The sequence below is a fragment of the Phascolarctos cinereus genome, unplaced genomic scaffold, assembly GCF_003287225.1.
Source record: "Phascolarctos cinereus isolate Bilbo 61053 unplaced genomic scaffold, phaCin_HiC Scaffold_7;HRSCAF=346, whole genome shotgun sequence".
NCBI classification, from domain to species: Eukaryota; Metazoa; Chordata; class Mammalia; order Diprotodontia; family Phascolarctidae; genus Phascolarctos; species Phascolarctos cinereus.
In genome coordinates this window covers 33,040,619-33,064,117 of record NW_027556180.1, presented here as the reverse complement: position 1 = coordinate 33,064,117, position 23,499 = coordinate 33,040,619, and the positions used below count along the sequence as shown (strand labels likewise).

General features: G+C 43.6%; 1 protein-coding gene across 2 annotated transcripts in view; it reads right to left on the bottom strand.

Moving 5' to 3' along the window:
- FNDC3B (fibronectin type III domain containing 3B) overlaps positions 1 to 23,499 on the bottom strand; it is a 392,602-nt gene that overhangs the window by 346,660 nt on the left and 22,443 nt on the right. Inside the window, exon 2 of one of the 2 annotated variants that reach the window (XM_078147676.1) lies at positions 23,388 to 23,447. The exons of the other annotated variant lie outside the window; for it this stretch is intronic. The gene's annotated coding sequence lies outside the window, so the exon portion shown is untranslated. The remainder of the gene's footprint in view (positions 1 to 23,387; positions 23,448 to 23,499) is intronic. 2 annotated transcript variants of the gene reach the window in all.

The window sequence follows — 23,499 nt, the reverse complement described above, 5'->3', positions numbered from 1 at the left end:
AGCATACATTAATCTTCTCTCAGGCAACCACACTGGTGGCCAAAATCTCTGTTTCGGGAGGGGAAGGAGAAAGTATTCATCAATGAGGTGTAAAGATGTTCTGGGGGCTCTGTTTACAAGGCCTGCATAAATCACCATCTGTTAGCTGGGTCTCGAAGGCTCTGACTGGTGTTTATGGAGTCCAGAATCAAGTAAAGAAAGACGCCGGTGGGGAGCCTCCCCATGTAAATGACTTCCACCCCATGGGCTCGGTGCAGTGCCATTTTTTCCTGAATAATGCCACAGTTCACAGTGCGTCCCGGATGCCTCCATCTCACAAGCTTCCGGCTTCTCATGTATAAAATGTGCTTAGTTAGGGTCTCTGCAATGAAACCTGAAGCTTTGGTTTGCTTACAAAAGAAATGAGAGGAATATGGGCCTAAATAGAGGTTACTGACTCCAACAACCAGGCTTCCGTTGCATCGATCAGGTTCCTCAGGTACCCTTGCTCTTTTTTTCAGGTAGAAACTCACTCCAATTTCCGATCACCATAAAATTAGGAACATTTCAGATTCTTGGAATTTCATTTAAATCACAGGTGGCTTGTAGCCTTGCTGCACAATCCAAAGCTCCTTCATTACCTGGCTCCAAAGTCTCTTCTTCCAGGAAATCCCTCCCACCTACATCACTGCCCTTATCTCGTCCCATTCAAATTGGCATTTGTCCACATGTGGCTTGATGACACTCTTCCTATCATTTCCTGTATGTGTGTCCTGCCTTCCCCAAACAGACACAGAGGTTTATTTTCTATACATTTTGAGTTTTCTTATTCTCCCCAATAGACTATAAGTTTCTAGAGAAGAGGGAATAAAGTTTCCATTTTGACTGTATGCCCAGCCCCTGGCATATAGTAGGCATATAGTAGGCATATCCCTGAATGCTAGTTAAAGAAAATTGAGGACGGGGAATAGAATCTTTTTTTTTTTTTGCATCCTTCTTCCCTCCCTTCTGACTCCCATTTCCCTAAATACCTGCTACATGTAGAATTTTTCCAAAAAAGTGCTTGGTATCTGTATAGTTTCAATTAACCAGCACTGACATAGATTCATACACACACACACACACACACACACACACACACACACACACACACACACACACAATTATCTCTTTCTCTCTGTCTCTGTCTCTCTCTCACACTCCCAAGAGCTCTACAAGAGATTTCATTAGCCATCTTCTCTGATCCCTGAGGAACTGAGGCCCAAGAGAAAAGTGACTTGCTTAAGATCCGAGATAGCAAATATCAGGGCTGGGATTTGAACCAGGAAAGGTCCTATGACTGAATCCAAATCCATCACCCTTTCAAATCATTCTCTGTCCTCACCATAAACCAAATGCTTGAGGGAGGCTCATTATTTCTTTCCCAATGAACTAGTGTAAAATGATACTCTATAACCAGAAAGAGTTAGAACACTTCCATCATATTCTAATGACCCCAATGAATCCAGAGACCTCCCCCCTTTTTATTTCCCTGACCACTCTCCTGACCTACTTTTCAAAGCCAAGACTGAAAGGGAAAAAAAAAATAGGAATCTTTAGAGTAGAGTAGATCACCTCTGGAGAGCCCCACTCAGAGATTCTGTGAAAAAATTTTACATGGCAGCCCTTATAAATAAAGTGGAAAGCCAGGGAAGAAGATAAGGAAACCTGCCACCCTCCCTCCTCTAGAAAGGAGAAGGACGGGTGTGGGGAGTGGAGCAGGTGCGTTTGCCTAACTGTCCTACCCACCTTCATGTCATCTCCCAACCTAAGACCAAAATCCTCAGAACAGAATCCAGAAACACACAGAGAAACCTATGAAAGAGTAGGTGAAAAAGAAGAATAACTTGGTTCATTTCTTTAAAATCTATTATTCCAAAAATGAGGAAATCCATCCTCCTCTTGGCAGAGAGGCAGAGATGGAAGCTATGGGATGGGATATACACTGGGAGATGGAGTCACATTTGGCTTTGCTTAAATGGTCTCTGTTATAAGGAAGAGCTTAATGTAGGATAAGTTGATGATGGAAAAGGCATCAATATAAAACCTAAAATCAATTAATTATGCAAATGGGGGCAGGGGGAGCTCTTTGTTGTGTTTCTTTGAAGCCCTGACCACAGACTAGAAGACTCAGCCTACTCTTTCACTTTCCAAGACTGGGAAAGAGGAAAGCCATCTTTGCCAACTGTAGAGATGAGATGTCTCTACGCTTCATAACTCTTTGCTGTTAGCTAGCTCGCTGGATGGGTTTCTTTTATTAGTTTGACATTCAATTAAAATATTAAAGTAAAACAGTTATTGAAACAGGCAGCTGTGACTAGACCATGACAAAGACTCCCATTTCATACCCCCCCATCACATACACACACACACACACACACACACACACACACACACACACATCCTTTACATACTCAAAGCAAGACACTTTCATTATGAGTAGGAAGTTGGCAGTCCAAAGTAGCCTGGCGGATCTCAATGCCGGATGACACCAATTGTCACTTCTGTATTTCTGTCATAGGCTCCGTTCCCCTACTCAGTAAACAATCATGTGAGAGGCGGCCACTGACCCAGTCGGGTCCTGCCAAGTTTCATGTGCTTATGAGTTACAAAACAACTAACTTCCTTTTTTATGAGTCTCAAAGGAGTCTTAGCATGCCTTGTCCTCCTCAGGCCTTGATAGAGCAGCATTTTGAGACAATCAGGAGGCCTGGATTCCAGATTCCAGATTCACTACAATAAAACAAGGTTTAGGACCTCAGGCTAACCATGTTATATCCACTCAGCAGAAGGTAAGCTCTTTGAGGGCAAGAAAGACATTCTGCCTGTCTAATTCCAGTACCTAACAGGAGCCAATGAAGAGTAGGAGATTAATTAATGCTTGCAGATTAACTAATGAGGCCTTGGTTTCTGCTGTGAATGAGAGTTTTCTTCCAGTTCTAACTAGGAATCTCTACACCAGCTTAACATGTACATGTCGGTGCTCTAAGACTCCAAACTTTAATAATTAACATATATGACAATTAATGATACATGATATGTGACAATTAACATCATTGTTATGAGATCACCCTTCACAATCTTTTGATGAGATCCTTTATCATCACTGCTAATCAACCTCCAGGATGCCAAGAACTCTATTTTGTACTCACTTCCTACAAAAGTTCTCCAACCACCAGCTGCTATTTTAATCCTTGAGTATACAATATACTCAATATACTTGAGTATATAATATACTAAATATAGAGAATTCTTCAGCTAAGGAATTTTTAAAATAAGATCTTATGGAAAGTAAAGGGAGAGATCTGGGTGATTACAGAATCACAGAATTTCTAAGTCAGAAGGAACCTAAGAGGTCAACTGAGTCCAATCTATGCCCCCAAAATACTCCCACAGGACACACCCAAGAAGTGGTCGCTCAGCCACTGTGTGGCCACTAAACTGTGATCCTCTGCACACTTTTCAATCTTGCTGCTTCCATAGACTTCTGGCCATCAAGGGCCATATACGTGTTAGATGGTGGTACCACTGGGCCCTGGTCTAGCAGCAATCTGTCATTAGGAGCACTTAGATCCCATGCAGATGGGAACATCTCCAATTAAGTCAACAGGAAAATGTAGCCTCACGTAATGGGCTTCATTCTCTGACCAGCTGTGATGAAATACAGCCAACAGTCACAATCCACTCTAGAACAGTGATGCTCCTATGCTGCTTGAGGGACTTAAGAGAGACATTATCCATTAAACAATTCTTAGAAATGATAATAACTATCATTCATACAGTTTTAAGGCTTGCAAAGCACTTTATATAGGTTATCTCACCTCCCCACAACCTTGTGAAGTGGGCTTCATTATTACCCCTATTCTATAGTGGGGAAACGGAGGCAGAGAGACAGTTAGTGACTTGTCCAGGGGGTTACAAAGCTACATAAAAAAAGGGTCTAAGTCAAGTAAAACTAACACAGGAAGCCTCCTCTCGAAATGCACAGAATGAGGGCTCAATGCTGACAAGAAATAGGAAGCCAACATCCCAGTAGACTCATCAGGGCTACACTTGGTCCTATGAATGATAAGAAGTCATTGGCATGGCATGAATCAATTCTGATTCTCTTCACCCTCCCTTTTTAAGAGGTCAGATCATTTTATACTTATAGTCTCTTAATCCTCACCGCTCTCATTTCCACAAGGAGGGAAGCTAAATTTCAGAGAGAAAACAATTTACCCAATGGAGCACAAGCAGCAGCCCAGGTCAGGAACTGATTGATGTCTATTAATATTTTTTCCTCTTCCCAGAATCATAGAATCTCAGAGTTAGAACATCAAAAGCCATGTAGTCCACCACGCCCTCTAAACCATACCCAGCCTCCATTTGTAGACCTCCAGTGAGGAAGAACCTGCCATCACAAAGACAGCCCAACCAACTTCACCCCTGGTCGGCCTAGGAAGTTTTCCCTGATAATCTGCCTCTTTCAAACTATCCTCTCCTCGTTCCCAGTTCTGCCTTCAGAACAAAGCTTACCCCACTTCCATGGGGCAGCCTTTCCAATGCTTGGAGGCATCTATCAATCAACCAATCAACAGTATTTGTTAAGTGCTTATTTGTTTATTTATTAATTTGTTAAGTAGAAGTTTTTCCTAATAAATAGCCTGAACTGACCTCTAGGTAACTTCCACCCAGGGCTCCTCCTCCTGCTAGAGTCCAAAACTCAACCCTCTTCCATGGAACAGTCTTTCAAATCCTTGCACAAAGCTAGCAGGTCATGCTTTGGCATTCCCTGTCCCCCACCACATTCTCCCAAGTCTTTCTCTTTCCCAGGCCAACTGTTTCCAGTTCCTCCAACTGATTCGCATGTGACATGATTGCAAGACCCCTCCACATCCTGGTTGTCTTCTTCTAGATGACCTCCAGCTTACAATGCCCTTCCTCAAAAGCTGGTGCCTAGAACAGAACTCAATACTCCAGCTGTAGTCTGACCAGAGCAGAGGACAGAGGGACCTCCCTACTTCTAGAAAGGATACCTGTCCAGCTCAAGATCCAATCAGCTTTTCTGCCTGCCAATCGTATTGCTGACTCAAAGGGAGCCTGCAAGTTTGCAATTTACCCTTCAGATTCTAAATGAGTTGGTCACTTTCCCAAGTTCCAATTCCACTCCATGGACCATTGAGGAATTACAGACAGGAAGTTGGCCAAAAGGCCTGGGATGCCTCCACCTCTTTGCTCATTCTCCGCCACGATGAAACCCTTCCTCAGCATTCCAGACATCCAGAGGACTTTAGTGATGGAGCCTGAGCACTGAGTCCAGGACATCAAGTCTTTCATTTAAGCAAGCAGTCATGATAACAGCCCAATCTCTTTATAACTGCTAAGTGCCAGGACTACAGACCCATTTCACTATGTCTGCTAAGTGGCACAAATCCAAAATCTGCCACCATCTGATTGTAGGTCCCCACCATGGCTGGTGGGAAACAACCAACTTTATCGGCATAAAGGAAAGATTAAAATAATTAGCCTTAGGTCAACGTATGTTCTAGGAGACTTCCACGTGGCACCTCACGAGGTCACACTGAAAATTCCACAGAATACTTCCCACAAGTCTCTAACACGAATATTACTCCTAACTGAGAGTTCTATGAGACCTTCCCAGAGAGGCTAGGCTAGATTTTCCTGAGACTCTGCCCCATGTTTATTGGTCTGGCATCGAAAGGCCTCCTTGGGCTTTGGCTCGGGGTGTTGGTGTGGCTTCCTGTTCCCCTGAGCATAAAAGGCCATGGTGGGTTCCAGTTATCTCTCAGAGACTTGACCATAGCCGGAAAGGATGACTAACACTGAGAAGCTATGATGTCATCACTAATATCTTTGTTGAATGTCCTCTGTTCCATGACCTTTGGCTCTAATATGGCACCTAACCTACCAGGGGGCCTAGCCTGAACTGGGCCCAGCCCATAACAATTGGCCAGCGAAACCCACCGCGAAGCATCAGGGAGCTTCAAGTCCCTGCTAGGCATCAGATCCAAGACCAGGCAGGAGGATGAAAGCAGGCTGGACTGCTCTTGGGAAAATCGCATAGTGCTTTTCAAGACTCCCTGAAGCAAAGACACTTGTTAACACTCACATTCTGTGGCTGACGTTGGGTTCTAGATCACTGGTGGGAGCACCCACAGGGATGTGTTCCCAAATCCACCACAGTATCATTCAGATGCGCTATTGATTTTTAAAACGTGGCATTTTGTCCCAATGTGAAGGCACGCTATGAAAGTCCTTACAGTAAAAAATAAATAAACAAACTGCATCAGTCCCTGATAACCAGTGAAAGAAAAGATCACGATTTCCTGGAAGTCTGTGACATCTTAAGAACTAGGCCCAGTCTACTGCCCTACAACATACAAGAGTTGGCAGCCTCGATAAAGTAGTATGCCAAGGCCCCAACCCCTTCCTTCCTCAGGGTAGGGAGGTGGGAGGTGACAGGATCACACCAATGAAAACCAGCCCATGCGCCATCTTTGGCCCAAGGGCTGTTGGCTGCGGAACCCTGATAACAAGGTACCCCAGGCACCCTTACCAGAAAAGGGAGAATTTATAGGGCAGACTTCCATTTGGCCTCAAAGTCTGCCCCACCACCCTTCCCACAAAAAACCAGCCAGTCACCTACTGACCCAGAAGGAAGAACAACATTTCAGTTAATGGACGGACGGCAGTCAATACTGGCTTTATTCCTTTTGTTACCTCGTGATCACGGACATGTGAATGAGCCAATTAACTGTCACACCTAGGCTGAAGGCTCATTTGGGACTTTCCCTGAGCAAATTAATACATGTATATTTACATAAAAATCACTTACTGATTCTCCCTAACCACCATTTCCAATCAGCAAATGCAATCCTGTTGTTCAGGTGGTGTTAAAAATAATTTATTGGGCTTCGTGCTAAATGTTACCCGATTTATATTATTAATTTGCTCAGTAGCCCATCCTTTTTTGGATAATATAAAGCCCAATATGTCCAAATCATTCAGCATTCCAATTCTGCACAATTGGGTGGCATAGCACATAGACCAATGGAATTGGAGTCAGGAACATGAGCTTGAATTCTGCCTCAAACACTCCTACTTGCTGTGTGACTGTGGTTAAGTCACTTAACCTCTGCTTTCCTCAGTTTACTCATTTGTAAAATGGAGTCAGTAATAACAACTTCTGCCTGCCTCAGTTTCTTCATTTATAAAATTGAGTCAGTAACAGCTCCCTCCGCCTCAGTCTCCTCATTTATAAAATGGGGTCAATAATGACACCCTCTGGCTGTGCGTCATACGTAAAATGGGGTAAATAACAAACAGCACCTACCTCACAGGGTTATCAGAAGCCTCAACTGACAAAAAGTGCTATATCAATGTTAGCCAGTACTATTCCTTGCCAAAATTAGGGATATTTTACTGTCTAATAACCTGTTCAACTCAGTCATAGAACAAACCAAAGAAAACTAACACAATGCTTTAGGGTTTCAAAGCGCCTTCCATACATTAAGTTTATTTAAGCCTCACAACAGCTACAGTTCTGCAAAATTCAAATAAACCTCCAAAGGGCTTCGTCCCCCCATGGTTCAGATACTAAAATGGCATCCACGGTAGCTTAAAAACAAAATACAAGAAGATTAAGGGATAGGACAGATGCAAAGTATTTTCTAAAAACTTCTGAACATACAGGGGTTGATTTTACTGTTAACATTTCTGTTTCCATTTTACAAGAAACCCAGATTAGTGACCACAGCCTCCCCGCTCCCCCACCACTTTACATCTGTAGCCAAATAACAGTTAATTAGAAAAGTGCTGATCACTGAGAAATTGCATAATCCCAACCACCAATTTCTGTTGTAAAACACACCATTACAAGTGGGGAAACTTTTTTTTTAAATAAAGGCAAAGTGTTTTAATGATGTGACCTAAGAAAAACGTGACGTTTTCTGAAATTGTTAATTTGGTTGTTAATAACCACTCTAAATCATCCCTACTAATGGCAGCCGTGTCCCCAGTCTGGGCTTGGGTTTTCCTCTCCTACCAAGACTTACAATCACGCCGAAACTGTGCTGTTACTTTCCACTGCGAGCCACAGAAAGGAAATTGCAGGGTAGATCAGCCCTAGTCCAAGAAATAACCGGGGTTCTGAATGGAAAAGGGATTAGACTGCTTGTTCCATTTGGCCCCAGACTGTGGAACACGAAGTACTGAGTGTAAGTCAGACAGGCAGATGTGCGCTCCACCAACTACCAAGCAGCTATTAAGCATCTATTTAATAATCATAAATTGCCTGTATAACAATAAAACCCAAACAGCTTGGTGTGTTACAAAATGGAAAAAGAAAAGTACTCACTATGTGCCAGGCACTGGGTATGGGTGCTGGGAATACAAATCCACAAGTGAGACAGTCCCTGCCCTCACAGAGCTTACACTCTACCACAGGGATGTAGCATATCTGCAGATAAATAACTATGGAAAGCAGATGGGGAGTCACAGGACCATGTCCGACTTTGTGTGACCTCAAACAGGTACTTAATGACATCCGGTCTCTGTTTCCTCATCAGTCAATCCATCAATCAATCAACGAACATTTATTAAGTGCCTAAAACGTGCCAGGCTCTGAGACTATATATATTTTTTTTTAGCAACCAATCTGAATCAATGACTCTGTGTAGACACAGCTGCTTGGTAATGGGCTTGAAAGCCACTCTGAAATGCTCTGGGAGATATGAGATGGCTATCTTACCTCAAATAAGCAATCAGAAGGAATCAGAGGACCTACTGTGTGCTCCATACTTCTGGATGGAGAGAGAATTCAAAGAGACACTTGCCTTCAAGGGCCTTACAATTAAACTAGGGGAACAAGAGTTAGACATCTAGAAGAAGAGAAGAATTTCTGCCAGTGGACAGTGGCTCTCTGATCCACCCCCTGCCCACCACCACCTCTCCATTTTACAGATGAGGAACCTGAGGGCAGAGGTGTGAACACCTGTCCAAGGTCACACAGCTAGTAAAAGGCTAAACCAGGATTCAAATGCTGCTACCAACTCCAGGCCAGCACACAGTATTGTCTCAAAGCAAGAATTATTTTGCTCCTAATGGCCAAATAAGTGATCTGGGGAACCCTAAGCCAAAGCTTTGTGCTTTATTGAAACACAGGGGAATACAGTTGCTACAGGAAACAACTGAGAATAAGGACTCCTCCATGGAGGATCTGAAAGGACCAGCTCTAAGCCACTCCTGGCTCTCAAGAGCAGAGAACTGGCCGTTTTCTAGAGAAACTGGATAAATAGTTTTAAAACAAGCCATTCTGAGCAGATGATGACATCACCTCATTCCACTGAGCAGCTGCCATGGCTATACAAAACCCACTGGAGATGGTGTTTCATATTTTATGTAGGCCTTGATGGAATTACAGCTCAATGATTCATCGTGGTCATTTGCTCTGCATGTATGTGTTTTAGACTCATCAAGAAAAGAGGTTTGTTTTCAGTTTTCTTGGGGATTTTTAAAATAAACAGGGTCATAAATTTAGAGCTGAAAAGGAGCTGACTCCAACTCTTTACATTTTACGGATGAAGAAACTGAGACCCAGAGAGTGAAGTGATGTCATCAGTCACCGGGGTGATAAGAAGCAAAGGCAAGACCCACATCCAGGTCACACGCCTCCAAATCTAGCACTCTTGTCCCTTCCACCACTATGCTGACAAGCCCTCTACCACCATGACCAGACAATCCCTCAACCTCCAGAATTCTGATGAACAGCTTTTCTCCCCTGCTTTAGCCATGTCACCTTGGCTCTCATGGTCTTACAAAACATCCTTTCCAAGATCCTCAACTTTGCAATGGTACTCTTGGGCCTCCTCCTCCCATCCTGTCCTTCCTCCCTGGCACTGCCACTCCTAGTATCTACTGTTGGACCTCATCATGATCACTAGTCTCTTGGCTCTTAATTCTTGAGTGCATCTTGTTCCCCATCTCTTAATGAACTGGACTTTATCCCCTATCCACTACAGAGAATTCCTTCCTATTTCCACTAATGCCACCACTTCCTTCACTAGACCCTCACCTGCTAATCTCATCCCTGTCCATGGCTATCAGCTCTTGCCCTCCAACAGGTGACCAATGCATGAGACAGTCATGAACTCAAGCTGACTGTGCCCATTATAAATGGATGATGTAGACTCTCAACTGGGTCTTCCATGCTGCTCAGCAAAAGGATACTCTACTCCCTATCTCATTTCCAATAACTGTCTCCTCTTTTCTTCAAACTCCTGAAATAAACCACACCCTACTTAAAGCAAATGACATCCATACCCACCTTCACTCCTCCTCCTCCTCCCCTTGCTAACCTAGACTCATTCTCCATTTATACCCTTGATCATGATCATTCTTTCCCCTCCCTTTCCTCTAGCAATCATCCCCCTCTTTCAGGCATCTTCTTTTTAAAAAAAATATTATTAGCTTAATCATTAGTAAAGAAAAGGGGAGACAAGGAATAAGGGAGAGAGAGAGAGCAAGATTGAAAGCAAGGAAGGGAAGTAAGGAAGGAAGGAAGAAAGGAAGGAAGGAAGGAAGGAAGGAAGGAAGGAAGGAAGGAAGGAAGGAAGGAAGGAAGGAAAAAGGGAGGGATAGAGGGAGGAAGAGAGGAAGGAAGGAAGGAAGGAGGGAAGGAAGGAAGGAAGGAAGGAAGGAAGGAAGGAAGGAAGGAAGGAAGGAAGGAAGGAAGGAAGGAAGGAAGACAGGCCTAAGCACTGGAGACACAAAGACATTCCCCCAGATTAATAATTTACACATATTTGTAATAAGGCGGAAAATTTCTGGTGACAACTTTATGCATATGAAACAGCCTCTGACCTCAAAGACACAGTCTAGCCTTCTTACCCCTCTCTGTCTGCACTTTTTTGATAGGTCTCATAAAAGTCAACAAGAACTCAGGAAGTGCAGCCCAGCAGAACAGGCAGCTGCTCTGGAAATCATATCTATTTTTGCAGAGGCGATCTCTGAACAGCCCAAAGCACTTTCAAAACTCCATGCTGGGACTGCCCAGCACTTCCTATAAAAGAGACAAGCCTAAACCTTCCGTCCAGTCTGATGGCAACACCCATGCCTTATGTGGCAAGGAGCCCAGACAGGATGTAAGGGTTTAAGAGGAGGAGAAAGCCTAGGCCGGCTGGCTCACTCGCTGTCCTGGAAAGCAAGTCAGATGGAAGAGGAGAAAAGGAAGAAGTTGTCAGTGGAGAACTGCTCTGAGGCCACCGTACAAGTATCCATCTTTAAATCTAACCTGAATCCTCGCCTCCTGGAAAAAAGCGTGATCCCAGGGCCTTTGGGGACACAGAGAAGACCTATGCTACAGAGAACTCCTGGGTGAGGATGCTCCCTCCACAGACACAGGTGAGACCCTTCTCTGTACACTGGAGTCTTAATTAGAGACTTGCAGAGGTGTCAAACAAACAGCCCCAACATGCCAGAGTGCTGCCAAAATGTAATTAAAATGTAACTGGAAAATATTTAATAAAATGAATAAAAATGCAATTGGAAGCAGATAATATTAACATGTAGTCTGGTCTTTGGAGATCTCAACCCACTATGGTGTGCTGCCGCAAAGATTAAGTTACCGTGACCACTCCATTATTCGATTCCATCCCAACGCACCAGGCAAGAATCACTAAGCATCTCTAGGTGCTGAGAGTACAAAACACAAGAACAAAACAATCACAATCACAAACACAATTGCTGTTCTGTGGGAGCTCACACTCCACAGGTTCCATTAAAACTCCCGTGTGGCGATAGCCCAAAGGACATGGACTTGAGAGACCTGCTATTGAATGCTAGAACTAACAGACTCATCCTGACCTTAGAGTGGGAAAGAGGCCTTCAAGGCCGGGGTCAAGCCCTTCATTTTCCTGACGAGGAAAGTGAGGCCCAGAGAGGTGGGAGGTGACCACCCCGGTTAAGAAGCATCCGAGCCTAAGGCCTCTCACGCGCTCCACGGCACCGGCCATATGTGTCATCTTTCAGGTCAGAGCTGGAAGGAACCCTCATCCAATCTCTTCACCTTACAGATGAGGAAAGCAAAGCTCATAGAATCCATGCACTTATTTATCCACCCACTGAACATGTGTTTTATTAAAAGGTTATATGCCAGGACCTCCATAAGGCATGGGCGGGGGGGTCGCGGTATGAGAAGACAAAAAAAAAAAAAGGAGGGGGTTCATTCCACAGGAGAAACATGGAGCTTACAGGTAATCTGAAATAGACCCAAAAATGACATGGGAGGAAGGGGACAGGGCTATCAGCAGGGGATGCTCAGGACAGGCTTTGACTAGATAGCACCTAACAAAGCTAGGAAAGCCTGGGGACGGTCCATGCGAAAGCCTGGAGGTGGAAAATGGAACCTCATGTCCCAGGAGCAGCAAGGAATCCAGTTTGATTGGAACTGAGGGTGTGCAGAGGGGGATACTGGGCAGTGACCCTAGTGAGGCAGCCTGGGGGGCAAGCTCGAGAGCCAGAACTATATCCCCTAACTACAAATCCAGACCTTTTGCCCCCTCTATGCCATGCTATGGAAATTGTCCCATTATTTTTTCCCCTTGGAATAAGATTTCTGTCCCAGAGCCCACGCCCCAACAATCGAAGTCTGATTTCGGCAGAAGAATGCCTTCACTCCTCAAGGCCTGTGCCTGGAAAGCCTTCCTAAGGCAGGGGGTATAACCCATTAAACAGCCAATTTTACAAGGGTGATTTTCAATGCCTGCCTCCCCAGGTCCCACCACATAAAATTCTTCATCAGGTGTTGTTGGGGTTTTTTAATGCTTTGTTACAGGACTCACCCCAAGGTCATCTCCTGGGTCGGCAGCATTTTCTTCAAAAATAGAAAGCTTTGGTAATGTTTCCTCCAGCTTCCCCAGGTCACTCGATCACCACATCAGTTACTGCAAGCCAGTTTCTCACAGGTGATCGTTCGAGCCCCAGGCCCACCCTGGACCCCAGAGTTCAACACTGACAAGTCCGAAGTGCCCGAGGGGAAAAAGAGTCTGTTTTCCAGAGCCTCCACCTAGCCGGTAGGGCGGGAATGTTGGCAGCAGTCTTTTTAAAAACCTCTATGTCATAAGAAGGAAAAGAGAGTGGGGAGAGGGGAGGGGAGAAGTCCATATTTCTCCAAGAAAAAGTCATAGGTTCATAAAGTCTAGCTTACCCATTTTGCAGATGAGGATGCCAAGTCTATCAATGCTAAGTAACTTGCCCAAGGTCACACAGCCATGCCAGCGTCTGAACCCACAACCCCTGACTCCCAGAACCAGGACTCTTCCCCAGGTTTCTGTGGTTTTCCTGGTCCCATTGTTATCTCCAAAGATGAGAAGGCTCATGCATTCAAAACATAACAGGTGACAGAGGACTGAATTCCCTTTCAATGAGGCAACCTGCCATCCCCCAAGATCTCAACTATTCCAGTGGGTCGCAACCTGTGGGCTGCAGCTTCCCATGCAAGGATCCCTACAGGCCTCCCGACAACTTAAAACACACTTTTCAAAGAAGATGTTTCATCTATGTTTTATCGTATTTTTATTTATTTTGTTAAACATTTCCCAATTCCATTTTAACCTGGTTCAGAGCCACTCGGGAGTGTCGGGAGCCACATGAAACCCATGTGGTCGATTCACAGCCCGAGCCCTATCTGAATTCACAGTAGCTTTCTATCGCTGTGTATTTTATGAGTTTGGCCTAACTCTCCGAGTTCAAATCGTGCCTCAGACACTATTTGTGTGACCCTGGGCAAGTCACTTAACCTCACTCAGTCTCACTTTCCCCATCTGTAAAATGGGGGATAACAACAGCACCTACCTCCCAGGGTTGTGGTGAAGCTCAAAAGAGATAAATACATGTAAATCTCAATGAAGTGACTAAATAACGCCTACTGCGCAGTTAGAAGGGCAAACTACAGTGTTCATTCACTGGTAAACATCATCTTAGAAAGAGAGATACCACAAATGCACATGGAAGGCAGCCCAGGCTTGAAGAGAGCCCGCTGGAATGGGAACGTCTCTGGGAAACTGTCACATTCTTGGAATGACCCCCAAGCTTCTCCCTAAAACAAACATCCATCTTTTTAACACCGCCATGTTCCCAGTGAGTTTATATGCAAGGAGATAATACACACAAAGCTTTTTCCAAACCTTAAAGACAAATGTTAACTACTATTAACGTTTTTGTTTTGTTATGCTATTATTATAATTATTCCACAACTAGGCCATGGAATGGTACAGTCTCTGAACTGAAGACAAAGGTCCTCCCAAGGGCAAAGAGGAGGTGGGCCTGGGTGGGTAGCAGCAAACCACCAACACGCAGTGACATACTGACAAAATACATCATCAATCATTTGGTCAAATGCATGACCGAAAACAAAGATGGGCCAGTCAGGTTGCAAGAGTGAGAAATGCACACGACCAATGGACAGCCCACATGTTCCCCTGGTGGCCTGGAGAGAGGGCAAGAGAATGTGAGAAAGGGTCCCGACCCCAGCAACTGAATACCCAGTGACAAACTGAAGGGAGTCCATGGAGGAAAGTCACAGGGACTGCCAAATATGGACAATTTTGCTCACTCTCTGCCTGCAGGAAGCGCCCTCACTGAGGACGGGCTTCAAAACCCCTAAAGTTTCAGGGTCTTTTACTAATAACATAGCTACCATTCTTACGGGGGTCCCAGAAATTTTCAGACGTTAAGAAGGAGTACTCGTGTAGAAGGTGGCATCAGCTGAGCTTTGAATGACACTAGCAATGCCCCAGGCCCTCCTCCCACTCCTTCCAATTAAAAAATCACAAAGACTCTGTGTGTCATCTACTCTGTATCCATCTGGTATGATGTACTTGAGCTCTTTCCATGTTATCTCCCTCGTTAGAATGTAAGCTCCTTGAGGGAAGGGATTGTTTCTGTCTTTTCTTTGCATCCATAGCATACAGTAAGTACTTAACACATGCTTATTGACTGGTAAAGTATGTGTATAGGTGGATGCTGAAATGATTCAATGCTACAAATTCAGGAGACCAAACAATAAACACCTGCTGTGTGCCAGGTGTTGTAGTAGGTCCTGGGGTTCCAAACACAAAAAAAGAAACAATCTGTGCTCATTAATGATCAAGGAGAGGGCAGCACGGTATAGCAGAAACCCTCCCTTTCGACTTTGTGTTTAAAATCCTATATTTATTCCATATGTGCTTACAGATGTACAAGTCATCTCCCCCAAAAGAATGTAAGCTCCTTGAGGGCAGGAAACATTTCTTTTTTGACTCTGCACAATACCTACCACATATCAGGAACTTAATAAATGCCTGCTGCCTGATTGGCTATAGCAACAAAGTAACTGGGTTGGAATCCCACTCTTTCCAAGCTGGACAAATCACTTCCCCTCTGGACTGCATATTTGTAAAGGTTGGATCTAATCATCTATTAGACCAAAAGTTTATTTTAGAATGGGCAGGACTTTTCTGCAACCTTTTTTTCAACCTTTTTCTTTTACATGTATTTATATTAAAACACAAATAACTGTATTTCAATAGAGCTGGTTTTCCTTTGCAATCCTTTATTATTTTATTTTTTGCACTGAAAATCATGCTTGTGAGAACAGGTCCCTAGGCTTCCCCAGACTGATGGCCAAAGGGGTCCCAGACACCATAAAGGGAAACAACCTCAGCTCTGGACTTCAGGTGTCTGGGGACCTCTTCATCAGCTTTTCCCCCTCTGAAGCCCCTGGCTAATAAAAGCTTATTGACTGATCAATAATAACTCACTATTACACAGCACATTAAAGTTTGCCTATGTGATCCATACGAGGCCCAACGATTTCGCAGCACCCACATCCACCCAGCTCTGCAAAGAAAATCCCAAAGAAGAGGGAGAAGGCCAGCATCAGACCAGACAAGCCCCATACTATCGCTGCCACAGACTCTGTGACTTGAGTGCAGAAATCCTTTCTGACCATCTGGAGCCGATCCCGGCCCAGGGCCAAAACTCAGAGATTCCTCTTCCCAGTAAATGACAACTTATCCCCTGCCACGTTGCTTACACACAGCCCGGGGAACACCTCATCTCCTACCCGAGGGCTCCCAGGAGTTTTACAGATGCTAGAGAAACACAAAGTGCTTCCAAATTCAAGAAAAAAAGGGGGGAAAAAAGTTTTCACTATTCCAAGCAGGCTGAGCACTGACCTTGTCACTGGTGAACCCCAGCCGTGAAGAGCCGCATGGGAGGAAGAAGCGTTTTATGGGGTGCGATCTTGTTTCACCGGCACAGACAAACTACCTGGGCTTCAAAGGTCCCCCGATTTATAAAAGCCAGCTTTCAGCCCCATACAAGGGCAAAGCTCGTGAGGGGATAGGAGGGTCACGTTTCAGACCTCCAAAAGAGACACTTGGGAGCTCTGCTGCAATTTCCTGGGGTCAGCGCCCTGCTGCAACTGCCCGGGCTCCCCATAAATCACTGAACTTGAGCTTGGAAGCAAATGGAGTTGACTCGGTGCCTCCCCCACCCCAACCTGGAAAACGCCTCGCCAGGGTCTCCATTGCTTGTCAAAGTTATGACAAAGTTGTAGAAAGGACCAGAAGTACAAAAGACAGACAAATGATGGATAATCTCAAATGCCAACAGTATAGACAGGAAAGAAAACTGGCTCTGGGAGGAGTTGAAATTTCACCCCTGGAAACAAAAACACACACACAGTCATCTCTGAAACTTTGTGACCTTGGGAAATTCACTCAGACTCTCTGGGCCTCAGTTTTCTCATCTGCAAAGTGAGGAGATGGACTATAAGACCCTCCAAGGTCCCTTCCAGTTTCCTATGACCCTGGAATTAGTTTAAATTTTTTAAAATAAATAATAAAATAAAAATAAAGATATAATAAAATAAAAATTATAAATAAATACATTAAATAAATAAAAATAACACAAATAACAAAGATTTATAATGAACAAATAAATGAAATGAAAATAACAATGGCTTCTCAAGAGGCCCCTAAGAAAAATGGGAATAAACCTAAAAAATCCACTAATCCACTTGCTGTATCAAAGCACTGGGGCCTACCCATGCACAGGCACTCAAGGATATGAGTCAGCTGGGAGATCATTTCCCATGAGGCCAGCTCCCGGAAGAATGTCAACCAGTAACTCCACAAGGACCTTCCTGACTTTCTTCTTCAGATTCCAAAGCTGTATAAGAATCTCTCAACCCAAGAATTTGGGCAATTAGGGGACATAGAGGCAGAGTATGGTGGAAAGGAAAGCATGGATTCTGGAGATAAAGGACCTGGGTTCAAATCCCACTCCTGACATGACTTGATGTGTGACCTTGGACAAGTCACTGGGCCTCTGTTTCCTCATCTCTTAAGAGATGATCTTCGACGCCTCTTCCAGATCTAAATCTAAGATACCTTTCCATCCAAGAAACTTAAATTTGAAATTAAAAACCTTTGGGTTTGATGTTACATTGTCATCACCTGAGAGACTTCACTGCTTAGTATATGACGCATGTTGGAATTCCTGACAAACGACCAATCAGAACGAAATTCCATTTGAGGCCATTAGGTTCCAAATACCAACATGACTACGAAGTTTGCAATGGTTCTCATCTCACAGATGGAAATGCTCCCGGCAATATTTCTCAAAGCACAGTTTGGTTTTTTTTTTTTTTACCACTTGTGTATGCCGGTAAGGTTTTTAAGATTCCTCATGAATAATCTGAAAACTCTCCAAATGGTACCTTACCTTACATGGTGGGAAGAGACAGGAGATGTGAGCAGGGAAAAGTGATGGCTGGTCCCTCAATACACCCAGAGGTAGGCCTGAAGAGGCAGCCTGGCTCTCTACCCACTGCACCCCACTGTCTCTAAGAAATGAGAAGGCAAAAAAAGGTAAAAGGAAGCAAAGTACCTTCTGAAGCCACCTTCCTTCAAAATTGTCAAGAGAAGAAAAGTAGGTGGAATGGATAACTGCAATGGGCCAGGGCTAACTGGAGAGAAGGGAAAGGACTGGGGGCTGGGGAAGGAATAAGTTTTGTTCTCATTTTCCCTGTAAATGTGACTTTATTGGAATGTGTCCAAATCCATTCTAGACTTTATATAAATGGTACCAGTAACTTACATTTCATGGGTGTTGGGAGGGTATTCCTTTCTTCTATTTTTCTGTCTCTACCAATACTGTATCCTTCCCTCGTGTCTTTCCCCCCCTCTTAAGCCTCCTTTTCTAACTTCTTTTAAAGAGTTAAAGAAGCAACATCATGCAAACAGTGCCCAGTCTGCCTCCAACCAAAGTCAAGCAGGAGGGTCACTAATGAAGGGAAAAATCCTAAATGTCTTAAGAGAAAGAAGATGATTCAGGGGCTGGAGACCAGACCCCAGAGTGGGAGAGAAGGAGGTATGGGGGCATCGTGCCAACTGCAGGAAAGGAAAAAAAAAATTCACAAACAGCTTACAAACCAGGGGGGCTGACAACTTAATTGTTGCCCAGCCCTACAACAGCCTTGAGACAAATCCTTTATTGCACATAAAAATAAACTCTGGGAAAAAAAAGTCTGAGTTGCAAAGCCTGAACTCAACCTTTGAGCCCCGAGCAAGTGGCCGGGTGGGGGCACCTGGGCACCAGACAATGCCACTGACCCAGGCAAGTCATGGGTAGACGGCACGAATTGGAGGATTGTCTTCTAATAACCTGACTCATGCAGCCTGGGTCATCAAGCCAAGAGCAATGCTGGAAAAGAGATCAGAGGCTGGTCCTCTCCGTTCCATTACCCACACAGTCCCTCCCCCCGCTTTTTAGCAGGATTGTGTAACTTGTACAAACATAACTATTTCCTGTCCACGGAACAAAGCCATTTAATGAACTGGAGACTGTTCGTTACTGAGATCATTTAAGGGAAGAAACCAACCAGGCCCCAGCGACCGACCATACGGTGCATTTAGAAGAAATTAAAGAAAGACAGCATGAAGCATCCCCCTCTTGCCAAGGGCCAGCCATCCTGGGCACCTCGTGCCCTCCCAAAAGCAACAAAAGGACGTTCATGTGAAAGAGACTGGCCTCCAAATCAATCCAGGTTTTGGTATCTCCATTCCCGGTGACACATTCAGAGAGCCGGAAAGGACCCTGGAGGTGGAACCCCACCCCCATTTCACAGATGAGGAACCCCAAACCCAGGAGAAGAAATTGCTGCGATCCCAAGGACTCCCAGCGAACAAGCGGGCTTAGGAACCAGGATATGAACCCAGCGCCTCTCACTCCAAATCCCGCCTGCTTCCTGCCCGACAAGGCTGACCCTCTGTTAGTTTAAAAAAAATTGTTGAAATGGGAAGGCTTCTATGACCTGATACCGAGGGAAGGAAGCAGAACCAGGAAAACTAATATACACAATGACTATGACTATGTAAACAGAGAGAACACAGAGAAAGGAAAAGAAACTCAACTATTCTAATGACCCCATATGTCCCCAAAGAGGAGACAGGAGAACGGACTGCCTATGGAAGACTACGTACGTGTATGTATGTGTGTATATATACATATATGCATGTGTGTGTGTGTGTATATAAACATAATTCACAAATATGTCTATGCATATACACACTACATATATATTTGTGTAGCATATGTACATACGCACATACACAAGCATATACTGTACATATACATGTACATATAAATATGTATATACACATATATGCATAGATGTAAACACAATTCACAAATATGTCTATGTGTATATAGATGTACACATATACATAATATACAATATGCATTTTTAGGTATGTATATACACATAACCCACAAATATGCATATGTATAAACATATTTCACAAATATGTCTATATTATATAGATGTGTATACATACATACATACATAATACACAAATATGCATGTTTTGTATGTCTATACATATAATACACAAATATGCATGTGTTATATTGTACCGTATACATATAATACACAAATATGCACGTGTTATGTTGCACATATATACATATAATACAAATATGCATAATTATATACTCATATGCCTATGTATACACATAATATAAACATATTTGTATGCACATACGTAGTACATGTATATATGTATGTGTGCAGATGCAGCATATATACATAAGCATCTACTTATACACTCGTGTATATATGTATATGCAGAAAACACAAATACATGTGTGTGCATATACATAATGTACAATGTACGGGAGCATACACAGGCAGGTGCCCATTTATATAAACATGCACGTGTATGTGCATAATGCACAAATAAGTATGCTATATTGCATGAGTGTACCACATATAAAACACATGTGTGCAGTTACATACATATATGTGTGTGTATATATACAATACACCTGTGTGCATGTATATATCACAAAGGCACATGTAGTTATGCATATAAACAAATACGCATATATAGCATGCGTATGAATATATACAGTTGTATATGTGCACCATTTGTATGTATTCACATGTAATACATGTGTGTGAATCACGTGCATATATTGTGTACATGCATGTTTTACATGTACACATATATTTATAGCTTGTGTATGTGCGTATGTACATATACTACACAAATATGTGTAGTATGTATGTGCATGTATGTAGTGTGTGTGTATATATATATATTTATTTATATATATATATATATACAGACATACCCATCTATACATATACACATACACATACACATACATATACACATACACATACATATACATCCATACATATATAAATGTTAGACTCAGTTGATGTTTGATTTTGCTGAAGTTTTTCTCTCCTTTAATTCTTACAGTGGGTCACTCTTGGGGGCACAAGGGTGAATGGAGGAGAAATATGCTGAAAAAATCAAGCAAAAAAAAGAGATATCAATAATTTGTTTTAACTGGTGAGACGTGACCAGCTTAGAAGAAAAAGCAGATTCAGTCTGCAAGAACCCAGGAGTTTCTCACTGTCCCCTCATCAGCTGCCCTCCACTGAGCCTGTCCTCAGGACCCAACGCTGTAGGAGAGAGGGGAAATTAACCCCTTCCGTTCATTCTGTCACCTGTAGCTTCTCGTGTGTTTCATCCAAGCACTCATAGAATCCCTTTAGCTACTTAGGGTGACCCCACCCCCACACTAACCCTGTCGCTTTGGGCTGAAAGGAAATAGCAGCAAACCACACAAAGCAGTTTCACATGCACATGTAACTGCCACATAACTCACGATCGGATTCATAGACAAATTCCTAGAAGTCCACAAATCAGAAGCAGAACACCATGGCGACCCAACTGAGAACAAGGCATCAAGCCGCTAATTTGATTTAACATGTATATGCCCAAATAATAATGCCGCCTTACATTCACGGCATCTACTCTTCTCTCTCTCTCTTGCTCTCTCTCTCTCTCTCTCTCTCTCTCTCTCTCTCTCTCTCTCTCTCTCTCTCTCTCTCTCTCTCTCTTGCAGTCTAGAGTTGTGGATGGAAGATCCCTCAAGAAGCTTCAATGGCTCCCTGTGCCTTCTGGAATAAAATTGGAACACCTCAATTCAGCATTTAAAGCCTTTAACAATTTGCATCTCCCCACACTAACAACTCTCCCTATGACATTCTGCAACCACAAGCCCGGTGTCTTACATATGAAAGCATTAATGAATGTATGTACAAATGAATGAATATCACTCTGAAGTGGAAACTCAATTTGTGTCAAACTCAATAATCAAACTCAATAGTCAATGACTATAAAGCACCTACTATTTGTCAGTTGCTACGTTAAGCACTGGGGATACAGAAGACAGTGTCTGCCCTCCAGAAGCTCACAATCTACAGGAACTATGTAGTAGTTAACAACTCTAATAGCTGCTAATAACTAGCATTTAATATAGTGCTTTTAAGACAGTGATGGCAAACTCAACTACAAAGTGGGGTTGGAGAGATGGGGAGGCCGCTAAAGGGTACATAAGTACCCCTACAAGCCACATATTGACTTAGAAAACTATCTATTAACATTATTTATATTCTACTATATTTTAATTTATTTTGTTAAATTTTCCCAATGACAAGGGAAAGCAATTATATTGAAATATAGTCATCAAAAATTTTTTTAAGTCCATGGACATAAGGTTAAGAATTCCTGCTCTTCTTTATGCTTTAGTACCTGAAAAAAGCAGCAGCTCTTGAGAGAGAAGCTGGGTTCAAATCCCACCTCTGAGAAGGCAGGATGCTACTACATTAAGGAAAGGCTCCTGGACCAAAAGAGCTAGGTTCAAATTTTATCTCTCACTTACTACCTGTGTGACTCCAGGCAAGGCAACTTTTTGAAACTATTAATATGTATTGCCTGACTTTGATAAATTATAGATGAGCTGTGTGATCTGCATAGACGGACAGATCTTTGTAACTCTTTTTCCCCGAAAAAAATGTGCGGACATGCAGTCCAAGGACCTTCAAGCTGGATGCCACAGTCCCGTTAGCACTGATACCTATTCACAGATCCAGGTCTGAGAGGGCAGGTGAGAAGAACATACTCTTTCACCACAAGCCTTCACATGCAGTCCATCCCTCTGCAGCAGCACCAAGGCCCTGCCTGAAAAGGGGTCTAGAGAATGAGGCTGAATTTCCCACTGAAAACCTAGCAGCCCTTCAATTATCATCCCCTACACTCAGGGGATTGTGTCAACATAATTCCTCTCTTGCAGAGAGCGAGTATTATCAACTGAATTGCCCCAGCTTCCCTTTCTCAAGGAGGTCTTCTCAGTTCACCCAGCCTTCGGGGGTCCAGAAAGCACGACCATGCAAGTAACATGCTTTTGCTGAATGTTCTCTGACAGGGTGACACTGAGCTCCCTGGCCCAAGGGGACCCATGACTAAGAGGAACTGACGACTTCCCATGATTCTGGCCTGCACTGGGATACCACTGAATATCTTTCTACCACACCCCCAAGAGCTTTCAATAAAGGGTTGAACAATCCGGGGGGAACTATCTAGGTTAAAAGACAACAGCGAGTTAGAAACATTGAAAGATAAAGGTCAGCCCCCACCGACCTCCCCCATGCTCTAGCTAACAAGCAAGGGTTCTACAAGGGTTTAACCCAAGAGAGACCCAGGGATGGAGGGTGACATAGTGACGGCAGACAGAACCCCATACAGAGCCCAAGCCCCTTGGTCCAATGACCAGCTCTACTGCTCACTGCACCACCTCTCCCCGGCCACGTAAGGAATGCGTTGTGAGGAAGAGTGTCACTGAACCTGGGAGGAAGAAGACAGCAGGAACAGAATGGAATCCCTTCCAAAACTGATCTGAAATGGCACCACAGATAAGGCTTGGAACTTGAGGACCTTGGCTCAAATTCTGCCTCAGACACTTACTAGTTGGAAGATTCTCTTTGGACAAGTCCATTTAATCTCTCTGTGCCTTGGTTTCCCCACCTGTAAAAGTAAGAGCTTGGACTCAGTGGCTACTACTAATGCCCCTTCTACC